This window comes from Mobula hypostoma, chromosome 11, assembly GCF_963921235.1.
Source record: "Mobula hypostoma chromosome 11, sMobHyp1.1, whole genome shotgun sequence".
NCBI classification, from domain to species: Eukaryota; Metazoa; Chordata; class Chondrichthyes; order Myliobatiformes; family Myliobatidae; genus Mobula; species Mobula hypostoma.
Genome location: NC_086107.1, coordinates 11,898,932 through 11,911,999, shown reverse-complemented (window position 1 = coordinate 11,911,999; position 13,068 = coordinate 11,898,932). Strand labels below are relative to the sequence as shown.

At 43.2% G+C, this 13,068-nt stretch overlaps 1 long non-coding RNA gene across 1 annotated transcript in view; it reads left to right on the top strand.

Moving 5' to 3' along the window:
- Window positions 1–12,094, top strand: part of LOC134354228 (uncharacterized) — a 40,667-nt gene extending 28,573 nt beyond the window's left edge. The window contains exons 3-4 of the long non-coding RNA XR_010019735.1: window positions 10,034–10,137; window positions 11,924–12,094. This is a non-coding gene — a long non-coding RNA (uncharacterized LOC134354228). The remainder of the gene's footprint in view (window positions 1–10,033; window positions 10,138–11,923) is intronic.
- Window positions 12,095–13,068: the final 974 nt, after the last annotated feature.

Below are 13,068 nucleotides of genomic sequence, written 5' to 3'. Positions count from 1 at the left end.
GTGGTGGAGCCCAAGCCCGAAAGTGAAAAATGAACCGATGTTTAGCTGATTTACGCTCTCAGCCAGATTAAAAAGATCAAGGCATCAATGCCAAGGGCAAAGGATGAACCGGCGTTCAGCTCACTACTCTGAGAGGCTTGATTCTACTCAGTGCTGAACCGTTTCCGTGGCCGTGGCCTGCAGGCAGCAACCCCCTGGACCAGCTGCAGCACTGAACTGTTTCCATGGCTGTGGCCTCATTCTCAGGGACACTGTGGTTCATGTTCTGTATGTTAATTGTTTATTTTTTATTGGTGGCTCAATTTATTTATTTTTTGCATATTGAGTGTTTATTTGAGTGGGTCTGTTGTGTTCCTTTGTTCTGTGGCTGCCTACAAGAAGTCGAATCTCAAGGTTGTATATAGTAGTTATATTTTGATAATAAGTTATATAAATTGCTAATATTTTGATAATAAATAATAATTTTGATAATAACTTTGATAAACACCAGTAAGCTAAATGATCAGCTTCTGTGCATCAAATACCATTGTTAAATAGTTATGAGAGATCAAACACGGCTGAGAAGGCAGAACAATGCTCAGGCTATTTACTGGTTCTTGGAAACATCATGAGATCCACCCTTAATACTGTGTATTGACCTGCACATGCTCTTGATATTGATGGGGTTAATATAGAAAGGTACCCATCGGTTGGCAGTGATGAGTTGGGCCGAATAGCCTGCTTTCATGCTGTATAAATCTATGATTCTTGTTGTACTATTTTGAGAGCATGGTGTATGCATAGATTGATTTCAGTATTACAGTGCCACTCAGTCCATCCAACCCTTTGCTCGCTTCATGTAGAGAGCATTCTAACTGGTTGCATCACCATCTGGTATGGGGTCAACCACTGCACAGGATCGAAATAAACTGCAGAGAGTTGTACACTCAATCAGCACTAGCCTCCCCAGCATCCAGGACATCTTCAAAGAGCGATGTCTCAGAAAGGTGGCATCCCTCATAAAGGACCCCCATTGCCCAGGACATGCCCTCTTCTCATTGCTACCATCAGGAAAGGAGGTACAGAAGTGTGAAGGCACACGTAATGATTCAGGAACAGCTTCTTCCCCTCTGCCATCAGATTTCTGAATGGGCCATGAACTTCTTCTTCATGTGCCTTGCGCGTTACATCAAACGATCCCATCCAGCATCAATGACATCTCGCACACTTTGATCTGTTAGTTCTTTCACAGTGTCCATATATTTCCTTCTTTGCCTTCCTCTTCCGCGTTTCCCAGTCCTACAGCCTTGTAACGTAAGGCATTCTATTTCTCCCTTTCTGATGACATGGCCCAGGAACTTAAGATTCCTCTCATTTAATGTTCTCGTTAAAGATCTTTTTGTTTGGCACATTGGAGTACTGTCTCATTAGTCACCCTATCTCTATATGATATTTTCAGCATTCTACCTCACTAACAGAAGAAAGTCTGCAGATGCTGGAAATCCAAAACAACACATACTACCTTATTTAATTTAACTTTTTAAATATATATATATATACACACCTTTCTGTAATTTACAAATTTTATTATTATGTATTGCAGTGTACCGCTGCTGCAGATAACAAAATTTCACGACACATATGCCAGTGATATTAAACCTGATTCTCATTCTGTAGGAACAATCCAACTAGCTGTACTCCATTACTTTCGTCCCATAGTCCTGCAAATTCTTTCCTTCACAGCACTTAGCCAGCTTGTCTTTGAACATTCATAACGTTCCTCCTGTCAGTACATTCCAGACCTTAACCATTCACCACTTTCCTTTTATGATTATTGTTTGTGTTCCATTCCCCTTCATTTGGTGTTTGGTTCTCGACTGCTCTACCAAAGGGAGGAGTGTCACTGCCGTGATTTTATATACCTAGTATCGTACAGCTGTACAGCATGAAGCAGGCTTTTTCACCCAACTTGTCCACATCAACTAAGTCGCTGAGGTGATCAACTCCTCCCCCTCCCCAAACTCTCTGCTTTCTGCAGAGATCACTCTCGAAGTGACTCCCTTGTCCACTCTTCCCTCCCCACCTATCTGCATCCTGGCACATACCCCTGCAAGTAGGACCAGTACTATACTACACCTGTCCCTATACGTACTCCCTCACCACCATTCAGGGCCGCAGACAGTCCGTACAGGTGAGGCAACGCTTCGTCTGCAAGTCTATCAAGGTCATCTACTGCACCATCGGCTCCCTATGTTGCCTCCTCTACAATGATGAGACCAACATAGATTGGGAAACGGCTTCATCGAGCCACATTTCACTTCACTTCATTGGCCACAAAAGGCAGGCTTTCCCAGTGCACCCATTTTAATTCTACTTTCCATTCCCATTCTGTATGTCAGACCGAGGCCTCCTCTACTGCCATGAAAAGGTCACTCTCAGGTTGCAGGAGCAACACCTCATATTCCGCCTGGGTAGCCTCCAATCTGATGGCATGACCATCAATTTCTCTAACTTCTGGTAGTTTTCCCTCACTCCCATTTCTCTTTTTTTCCATCCCCTATTGTGGCTCCCCTCTTATCCCCTCTCTACTGCTCACCTCCCTCCAGCACCCCCGACTGTTCTCTCTGACTAGAATCCTTCTTCTTCAGCTCTTTATCTTTTCCACAAATCATAGAACATAGAACATAGTACAGTGCAGGACCTTTGGCCCACAATGTTGTGCCAACCCTTAAACCCTGCCTCCCATATAACCACCCACCTTAAATTCCTCCATATACCTGTCTAGTAGTCCCTTAAATTTCACTAGTGTATCTGCCTCCACCACTGACTCAGGCAGTGCACTCCACGCACCAACCACTCTCTGAGTAAAAAACCTTCCTCTAATATCCCCCTTGAACTTCCCACCCCTTACCTTAAAGCCATGTCCCCTTGTATTGAGCAGTGGTGCCCTGGGGAAAAAGCGCTGGCAGTCCACTCTATCTATTCCGCTTAATATCTTGTATACCTTTATCATGTCTCCTCTCATCCTTCTCTCCAAAGAGTAAAGCTCTAGCTCCCTTAATCTCTGATCATAAAGCATACTCTCTAAACCAGGCAGCATCTTGGTAAATCTCCTCTGTACCCTTTCCAATGCTTCCACATTCTTCCTATAGTGAGGTGACCAGAACCAAGTGTGGCCTAACCAGAGTTTTATAGAGCTGCATCATTACATCGCGACTCTTAAACTCTATCCCTCAACTTATGAAAGCTAACACCCCATAAGCTTTCTTACCTACCCTATATACCTGTAAGGCAATTTTCAGGGATCTGTAGACATGTACCCCCAGATCCTTCTGCTCCTCCACACTACCAAATATCCTGCCATTTACTTATTACTCTGCCTTGGAGTTTGTCCTTCCAAAGTGTACCACCTCACACTTCTCTGGGTTGAACGCCATCTGCCACTTCTCAGCCCACTTCTACATCTTATCAATGTCTCTCTGCAATCTTCGACAATCCTCTACACTATCCACAAAACCACCAAACTTTGTGTCATCTGCAAACTTACCAACCCCCGCTTCTACCTCCACATTCAGGTCATTGATAAAAATCACGAAAAGTAGAGGTCCCAGAACAGATCCTTGTGGGACACCACTAGTCACAACCCTCCAATCTGAATGTACTCCCTCCACCACGACACTCTGCCTTCTGCAGGAAAGCCAATTCTGAATCCACCTGGCCAAACTTCCCTGGATCCCATGCCTTCTGACTTTCTGAATAAGCCTGCTGTGTGGAACCTTGTCAATGCCTTACTAAAATCCATGTAGATCACATCCACTGCACTACCCTCATCTATATGCCTGGTTACCTCCTCAAAGAACTCTATCAGGCTTGTTAGACATGATCTGCCCTTCACAAAGCCATGCTGACTGTCCCTGATCAGACCATGATTCTCTAAATGCCCATAGATCCTATTTCTAAGAATCTTTTCCAATAGCTTTCCCACCACAGACATAAGGCTCACTTATCTATAATTACCCGGACTATCCCTACTACTTTTTTTGAACAAGGGGACAACATTCGCCTCCCTCCAATCCTCCGGTACCATTCCTGTGGACAATGAGGACATAAAGATCCTAGCCAGAGGTTCAGCAATCTCTTCCCTCGCCTCATGGAGCAGCCTGGGGAATATTCTGTCAGACCCCGGGGACTTATCCGTCCCAATGTATTTCAACAACTCCAACACCTCCTCTCCCTTAATATCAACATTCTCCAGAACAACAACCTCACTCATATTGTCCTCACCATCATCGTTCCCTCTCATTGGTGAATACAGAAGAGAAGTATTCATTGAGGACCTCGCTCACTTCCACAGCCTCCAGGCACATCTGCCCACCTTCATCTCTAATCGGTCCTACCTTCACTTGTCATCCTTTTTTTCTTCACATAATTGAAGAATGCCTTGGGGTTTTCCTTTACTCTACTCGCCAAGGCCTTCTCATGCCCCCTTCTTGCTTTCCTCAGCCCCTTCTTAAGCTCCTTTCTTGCTACCCTATATTCCTCAATAGACCCATCCGATCCTTGCTTCCTAAACCTCATGTATGCTGCCTTCTTCCACCTGACTAGATTTTCCACCTCACTTGTCACCCATGGTTCCTTCTCCATGGCAGAGAAGAAGATGGCGGCGCAACGGCAGCGCGTGTGGCCTCTCCGGTGAATGATATCTGTAATCTGTCAAGTAGGGGACCGTGCACAATTCTGATTTAATGGAGATGGACGTGAGAATACGGAGGAACATCTGGAAAACTTCGCTGCTGCTGCTACTGTGTGGTAACCGGAATCTCCGGAGCAGAAGGCCCCGAATCCTCGGCTTTACTTATTTCAGCAGCCAGAGCTAGGTCGAAAGCGCTCGGCAGAGGATGGCGCTTGGGAAGCTGGTTGGAGGTTCGAAGTTTTCGGACGGACGGACTCAGTGTCGGCTGTGGTCGGCTGCTTCCAAGGCATTGGCAAGTTGACGGTGCCTGGAGGTTTATGGCAGGGAGTTTCTCCCTTTTGCCGCCTGCTATCGGGGACTCGGGAGTCGATCGACTCGGGGACTTTGAGACTTTTTTTTACCGTGCCCATGGTTTGTTCTTCATCAAATTATGGTATTGCTTTGCACTGCTGTAACTATATGTTATAATTATGTGGTTCTGTCAGTGTTAGTCTTTGGTTTGTCCTGTTTTCTATGATATCACTCCGGAGAAACATTGTATCATTTCTTAATGCATGTATGCATTAAAAGAGGACTAAGTGTTCTCATAATCTAATCTAATCTAAACCCTACCATTCTTTATTTTCCTCACTGGAACAAATTTATCCCTAACATCCTGCAAGAGATATTATTGCCTTCCAGCTTTTCGTTTTATCCTTCCTATGTCCCCTTTCAGCTGGTTTCACCTATCACCTGCCAGCCTATACTCCTTCCCCTCCTCCTACGTTTTGTCCTGGCTTCTTCCACCTTCCATTCCAGCCCTACTGAAAGGTTCTGGCCTGAAACGACGACTATTGATTCCCCTTCATAGATGGTTCCAGACCTGCTGAATTCTTCTAGCATTTTGTGTGTGTTGCTTTGGATATCCAGCATCACATCTTCTTTGTTGTATTATTTATTATATGATACATATCCTAGTAAATAACATATTGCATCTTAAAACAGATGCTATGAATAACACTTTGTTGTTTATTCTTCATTGTGCCACGCTAACTAGTTATGGACAGGTAAGTTATAATAGTACAAAAAAGTCCACTTGATCCACTCACACATCTGATCAATGATCCAATAATCTGTCCTGAATCTTTGAATTTACAGCACTGTGCAAAAATCTGAGGCACATACATATATATATAGCTAGGGTGCCTAAAACTTCTGCACAGGACTGTCGTAATTTTATGTATTGCACTGTACCGCTGCGACAAAAAAACCATGACCGATGTGAGTGATGGTAAACCTGATTCTGATACGGGTCTCTATTGTGGACTGAGAGTGGGAAGGGGGCAGGGAGAGGGGAATGATGGTTGGGAAAAGGGGAAGGAGAGGGAAGCGCCCTAAAGGCATTCTATAATGATAAAGCAATTGTTTAGAATCAAATTACCTTGCCTGTTGCCTCAGGGCTGAGTGTGCTGCACCTGGGCACCGCCCCCCCCCACTACATCCGGCCCTCCTTCTCTGCCACCTGTCCCACACCCCTCCCACAGCGCTCCACCCTCTCCATCCCCAACATCTTGTGCTTCCGCTAGATTTACAAATTCGCTCTCCATGCCGCGTTGACAAATACAGTAATGTGCACAAGTCTTCAGCACCCGAGCTGTATATACGTGTCCAAGAGTTTGGCACAGTACTGTTCATCTGACTTTAGAGATTATATCCCTGTAGTAATGTTGTCCAGAGCTTGTACTTCAGTGGTACAGAGTTAACATTGTTCTTTATCACTGTTATAAGCTCATCAAATCAGGAGCAACATGCCATTTTCCTTCTTGCTCCTGTTCCCATGGTTACTCAGCAGAGATCTTCATGAAGCGGAGTTGTGACAATAAGCCATCAGTCTGGGGCCCTTGAGGTGATGTATTCTGGCATTGCATATCTTCGTTGTGGCTTGATGGATCACTGTGATAATTCAGATTTCAGATGCTCAGAGGACTATGTGCCAGAGGTAGCTGCAGATTGGGTAAAATTCCTCAATTTCCAAGTCAGTTTAAAGTAATTCTGTGGACTTCCTGTCTCTGTACAAAGATTTTTTTTAAGTTGAGAGTAATGACATCAATAACTTCTTAATGCTGGCAAACCTCACAAAGTAAAATAAACAAAGGGAGAGCAAGTCATTACATCTGAAAACGTTGCCATATTTTGTAAACTGCGAGAAGTCCTTTGAATTGCTGTTTGCAATCATTTTTACTGGGTAAAATCTCAGTGGACAGAATTACTGATTTAGACAATGGCCAGTAGGATCAACTCCACGGAAGGGAGCAAACACTGGCCAGTCAAGTGGCAGCTGGTTCAACCTTACCCAAGGTGAAATTCCACCTTTTCAGAAGCCAAAGATCCTTTTATTCAGGAATAAATTGGTTTTAAATGAGGAATGTTGGGAGCCAACAGGTGGTTTGAGATCCACACCAGGCTGTCTTGCAGAGTGACACCTCAGCTTGAGTTAACAGGTCAGAGAGTTTGTTTCTGCACTGAAACATTTTCTAAGTGAACAAGGTTTTGAATGTTTGTCATGGGGTTGACGTCCAATGCCAGAACCTTGCTTAGATATCCGTGTTCATCTTCTGAATTAAGCATAGTTCCTGCCGTGACTTTTCAGTCACAATGTTCCTATTCACCTTGTTGTATCTGGAAATGGGCTTCCTCTGCTGTTGTTAATAGTTCCACTTCATTAGCTGGGTCCTCACAGATACCGCAATTTCCCCACACAATATCAATTCCTCTTCTCATCAGCCAACACTCTCCCACTCTTGCTGATACTTCGACTCCAGGTTTGCAGATTGTTCCAAGATGTTGCCCACCTGCAACCTCTGTGCATTGCAGCTGAGATTTAATTGATTTTTTTAAGTTAGAACATAGAACATTAGTACAACACAGGAACAGGCTCTTTGGCCCACAATGTTACGTTGAACCAATTAAATTGATAAATGAAAACGCCAACTAAACTAATTTCTAACTACATAATGTCCATATTTTTCCATTTCCCTCACATTCATGTGCGTATCTCAATGTCTCTTAAAAGTCTCTAATATTTCTGCCTCTCCCACTACCCCAAGGCAACACATTCCAGGCTCCCACCACTCTCTGTGTAAAGAAAATTGCCCCTCACATCCCCTTTGAAATTACTCTCTCTCACCTTAAATACTTACCCGCTGGTATTAGAAACTTTAATCCTTAGAAAAAAGATATTGTCTATCAATCTCTATAAGATTTCCCCTCGGCCTTTGCTGCTCCAGAGAAAATAACCGAAGTTTGTCCAGCCTCTCATTACAGCATATGCTCTCGAATCCAGGCAGCATCCTGGTGAACCTCTTCAAACCCTCTCCAAAGCCACAACATCCTTCCTATAATGGGGCAACCAGAACTCTATGCAATGCTCCAGATGTGGCCTAACTCAAAGTTCAAAAGTCAAAGTACATTTATTATCAAAGTGCATAGATGTCACTGTATACAACCCTGAGATTCATTTTCTTGTGGGCATACTCAATAAATCCAAGAACCACAATAAAATCAAAGAAAGACCACGACCAACAGGAGAGAAAACCAACTAATGTGCAAGAGACAACAAACTGTGCAAACACAAAAGAAAAATAATAAATAAATAAACAAACAAACAAATAAATAAATAAATAAATAAATAAATAAGCAATAAATATCAAGAACTTGAGATAAAGAGTCTTTGAAAGTGAGTCCATGGTTGTGAGAACATTTCAGTGATGGGGCAAGTGAAGTTATCCCCTCTGAATCAAGAGCCTGATGGCTGAGGGGTAATAACTGTTCACGAATCTGGTAACAAGACTTCTATAAAACTCCAACATAATTTCCTGACTTCTGAACTCAATGCCTAGATTAATAAACATGCTTTATGCCTTCTTAAGCACCTCATCAATCAGGGAACTATGAATTTGGACCCAAGATCCCTCTGCTCATCGACACTGTTGAGGATCTTTCCCTTAACAGTGAGCTGTCTCCTTACATTTGACCTACAAGGTGCAACATTTAACGTTTGGTGAGTTAAACTGCCATTTCTCAACCCATATCTGCAACCCATCAACATCCCATTATATTCTTTGTCAGTCTTCTACACTATCCACAATACCACCAATCTTTTTATCATCTGCAGACTTACAAATCCATCCATCTACATTTTCATCCAGGTCATTTATATACATCACAAACAGCAGAAGCCCCAGTACAGATACCATCTCCAATAACAGAACTCTAGCCAGAATAAGTCCCTTCAACTACTACCCCTCTGTCTTCATGGGCAAGTCAATCCGAATCCAAATGGCCAATTCACCTTGGATCCCATGCAGCTAAATCTTCTGGATGAGTCCCCCATGAGAAACCTTGTCAAATGCCTGACTAAAATCCATGTAGACAACATCCACAGCTCTACTTTCATCAATAACCCTCGTCACCCCATCAAAAAGACTCAAATCAAGTTAGTAAGACATGAATTACCCTGAACAAAAGCTATGCTGGCTCTCTCTAATTAGGCTATGGTTTTCGAAATGCTCATAAATCCTATCCCTTCCAGTAACTTCCCTGCCACTGATGTGAGAGTCAGCAGTCTATAGTTACTTGCATTGCCCCTGGTTTCCTGCTTGCATAATGGAACATTAGCTACTCACCAGGCCTTGCCTGTGGCTAAAGCACACAAAGATATTGATCAAACCCCATGTCCCTCCCCTTGGTAAATACTAATGTAAAGTACTCATTAGCATCCTCACCTACATCCTCTGCATCCAAGCAAACGTTCCCTCCTTTATCCTTGAGTAGTCCTCCCCTCTCCCTAGGATTCCCCTTGCTCTTGATGTATGTATGGAATGCATTTCGTAAAGAGAATGACTCTCTTTAGTCCTACTTGCCAAGGACTTCTCATGGCCCCTCCTAGCTTTCCTAATTCTGTTCCTGAGTTCTTTTATGGCTTTGTTATAATCCCCAAGGGCTCTATTTGATTCTAACTTCCTAAGTTTATATATTTTTCCTTCTTCTTTTTGACTAAATTCATCACCTCTCTCAACATCCAAGGTTCTCTTACCTTGCCATGCTTGTCCTTCCTTCTGACGGAAACATACTGTACCTGTCCTGTACTCTGTGCAGTTGGTCTTTAAACACTCTCCACATGCTGGATGTGGACTTGCCCAAAAACAGCCATTCCCAATTAACTCTCCCTAGTTCCTGCCTAATGCCCTCATAAATTTCCCTGCTCCAGTTTAGTACTCTCCCGCAAGGTCCCACAGGATAGGACTCTTCATCTAATTTTCTCGATATTTATTGCTTATTAAATTTTTTATTATTATTTCCTTTTTTTCTTTTGTATTGCAGAGTTTGTTGTCCTTTACACACAAAAAAAAAATTGTCTTCTGTTGTTTGTCCTTTTGGGTGAGGTCTTGGATTTTCTGAGTACGCCCCAAGAAAATGAATCTCAGGTTTGTATATGCTATTTTGATAATGTATTTACTATGAACTTTGAAGTCCATTCTTATCCTCATCTATAGCTATCTTACAACTTAAAGAGTTATGGTCACTGCTCCCTAACCGCTCACCCACTGAAAGATCAAGCTTATTACCCAACACCAGGTCCAGTACAACCCTTCATCTTGTTGGACTATTTATATATTGATTTAAGAAAATTTCCTGCAGCAAACAAATTCTATCCCATCTAAACCTCTTGCACCTAGTATGATACGATGTACTCTTGACCTCGCAATCTACCACGTTGCGACCTTGCAGCTTACTATCTACCTGCGCTACACTTTCTCAGCACCGTGACCCTTCATTGCACACTCTGTTATTGCTTCACCTTGTACTGCGTCAACGTGCCCCTGTAACGGGCTGATCTGGATGGACTGTGTGCAAGTCAAGCCTTTCCCTCTACCTTGCTACATGTGATAATAATACGTAAACCAACTTGCCAACTTTGTATTTACCAGTGAATGTCCTACGAGGATAGGCTGAGTGAGCGAGGGCTTTTCCCTATGGAGTGAAGGAGGATGCAAGCTTACCTGAAAGAGAGGCACAAGATGTGAAGAGGCATAGACAGAGTGAACAACCAGAGACTTTTTCCAGGGCAGAAATGGCTTATACAAAGGGGCTTAATTTGATGGTGACTGGAGGAAAATACATGGGGGATGTCAGATGTAAGTTTTTTTTAACATGGAGAGTGGTGTGTGTGCGCAGCTCCCTACTAGAGGTACAGGTAGAGGCAGATACATTACGGACATTCAATAGACTCTTAGACGGGCACGAGGATGATAGAAAAATGGAGGGCTATGTAGAAGGGAAGGGTTAGATTGAGCTTAGTGTAGGTTAAAAGGTCGGCACAACATTGTGGGCCAGAAGGCCTGTATTGTGCATTTGAGCTAAAGTCTGAAGTCTCCTGAACTTTGTGCTTTTACCATGATCCGTAGTCTCAGTGAATGTTGGACTGTGCCTCAGAGATTCACTTGTGTGCACATTCTGATCATGCCTGACTCAACGATCATTAAATAATAACCATTCATAATGTACATCATGATAAACAGAACCCAGCATGAGAAACTCAACTCCTGCTGATGAACTTTGTAATATAAATGAAAATGAAGACAGTCGGAGCCCAAAAAGTTCACTGCCAACCTTATTCTCCAAGATTGCAAGTGAATAGGGAAATAAAAATGTTTGGCTTCAAAAGAAATTAAGATTAAAATTGAATTAGCTTTATTTGTTAAAACATATATCAAAGCATGTAGTGAAATCCAATATTTACGTCAAGTCTAATCAACGAGGATTATTCTGGGCAGCGTGCAAGTGTCATAGCATGCTCATAATTTGCAAACGCCAGCTATACATCTTTGATAAAACAGGAAGCCCATGCAGTCATGGGGAAAATGTACAGACTCGTTACAGACAGTGGCGAAATTGAATCCAAGTCAATGAGGAGATGGAAAACCAAGATGGTGAGACACAGCGATGTTTTGCAGGCAGTTAAGGAAAACTTCTAACTATTCTATTTGTAACACACTGGTTCACATTTTTTCCTGCTAGGTATTTCATTTTAGCGGTTCTGTAAGAGCAGTCTGTTTTGCTTTCAGTTTGGGTTATCGGTGAAGATAAGGGGTGCTGAGGAAGGCGTGTCAGCCAGTTAGGATGGTGGAACTGGGAGAAGGTTCTAGAGAATGCTGAGTGGAGAGGTTTCGCGAGGGACACTGAGGTTGGGCTTGGTCTTTTGTTCGACAGGAGATGAAGAGAGAAGACACTGGAGGGAACTGGTCGTAGGATTCGATCTGGTGGGAAAATGCAAGTCAATGGAGCCAAGACACAGAGGTCTACCAAGGATCGGTGAACATGGTCTTTGGAAGATTTGAGCTCCAATCTGTGCACAAGCGACTGTTTAACTTTAATGGGTGCCTTTTGTTTGTTTCTTTCTTTTCTTTACTAACTCTTTGGTTCAGTTAACGTTCAGAAATATACTTGTTTATAATTGTATGCAGTGTATGATCTATTATTTCATGCTGACGGGCTACTGCAGAGGAAATAAATCACACAGCGTTCACACAAATCAGGGTCTGGGTGTGCAAGACATCCCAACCCCACAGATTTGGCTGGACCAATGTCGTGTACAACCTAGACGTATGAAGCCAGAGAAAAGTGGATTCTCACCACGGAATCCAGTGGCTGTTAGCAAGCAGCTAACGGGCCACATTTCCAGAGATGCCCAGTAAAAGGGGGTTTCATACTAAATAACTTTTTCTGGACTCTGATCACTACAGTCTTCAGCCTGTAATTTCCCTTTCGTGAGTTGTGCTTTCCCATCTGTACAACCCGGTGTGTTTATGGTACCCCGAAGGGTTCAGTGAACTGGGCTGTTGAGAATGCAGATACGGCCGCAACAGCCATTTCTGGAGAGGACTTTGGACCAGATTGAAGCAGTGGAGCCCAGGCCCAAGAGTGATAAACAAACCAATGCTTAGCCGATTTAAGCACTGAGCCAAATTAAAAAGATCAAGGCATCAAGGCTGATGGTGGAGGACCAAGCTGCGTTCAGCTCACTTCTCTGTGAGGCTTAACTTGCTTCAGAGCTAAACTGACTCTGCAGCTGTGGCCTGCAGTCATTGGCACTCATCCCAGAGCCGAGCTAGCCCAGTGGCCGTGGGCTTACTTTCACGGACTCTGCCGTTTAGGTTTAGATTATGAGAACACTCAGTCCTCATTTATTGTCATTTAGAAATGCATGCATGCATTAAGAAATGATACAATGTTCCTCCAGAGTGATATCACAAAAAAAACAGGACAAACCAAAGACTAACACTGACAAGACCACATAATTATAACATATAGTTACAGCAGTGCAAAGCAATACCATAATTTGATGAAGAGCAGAC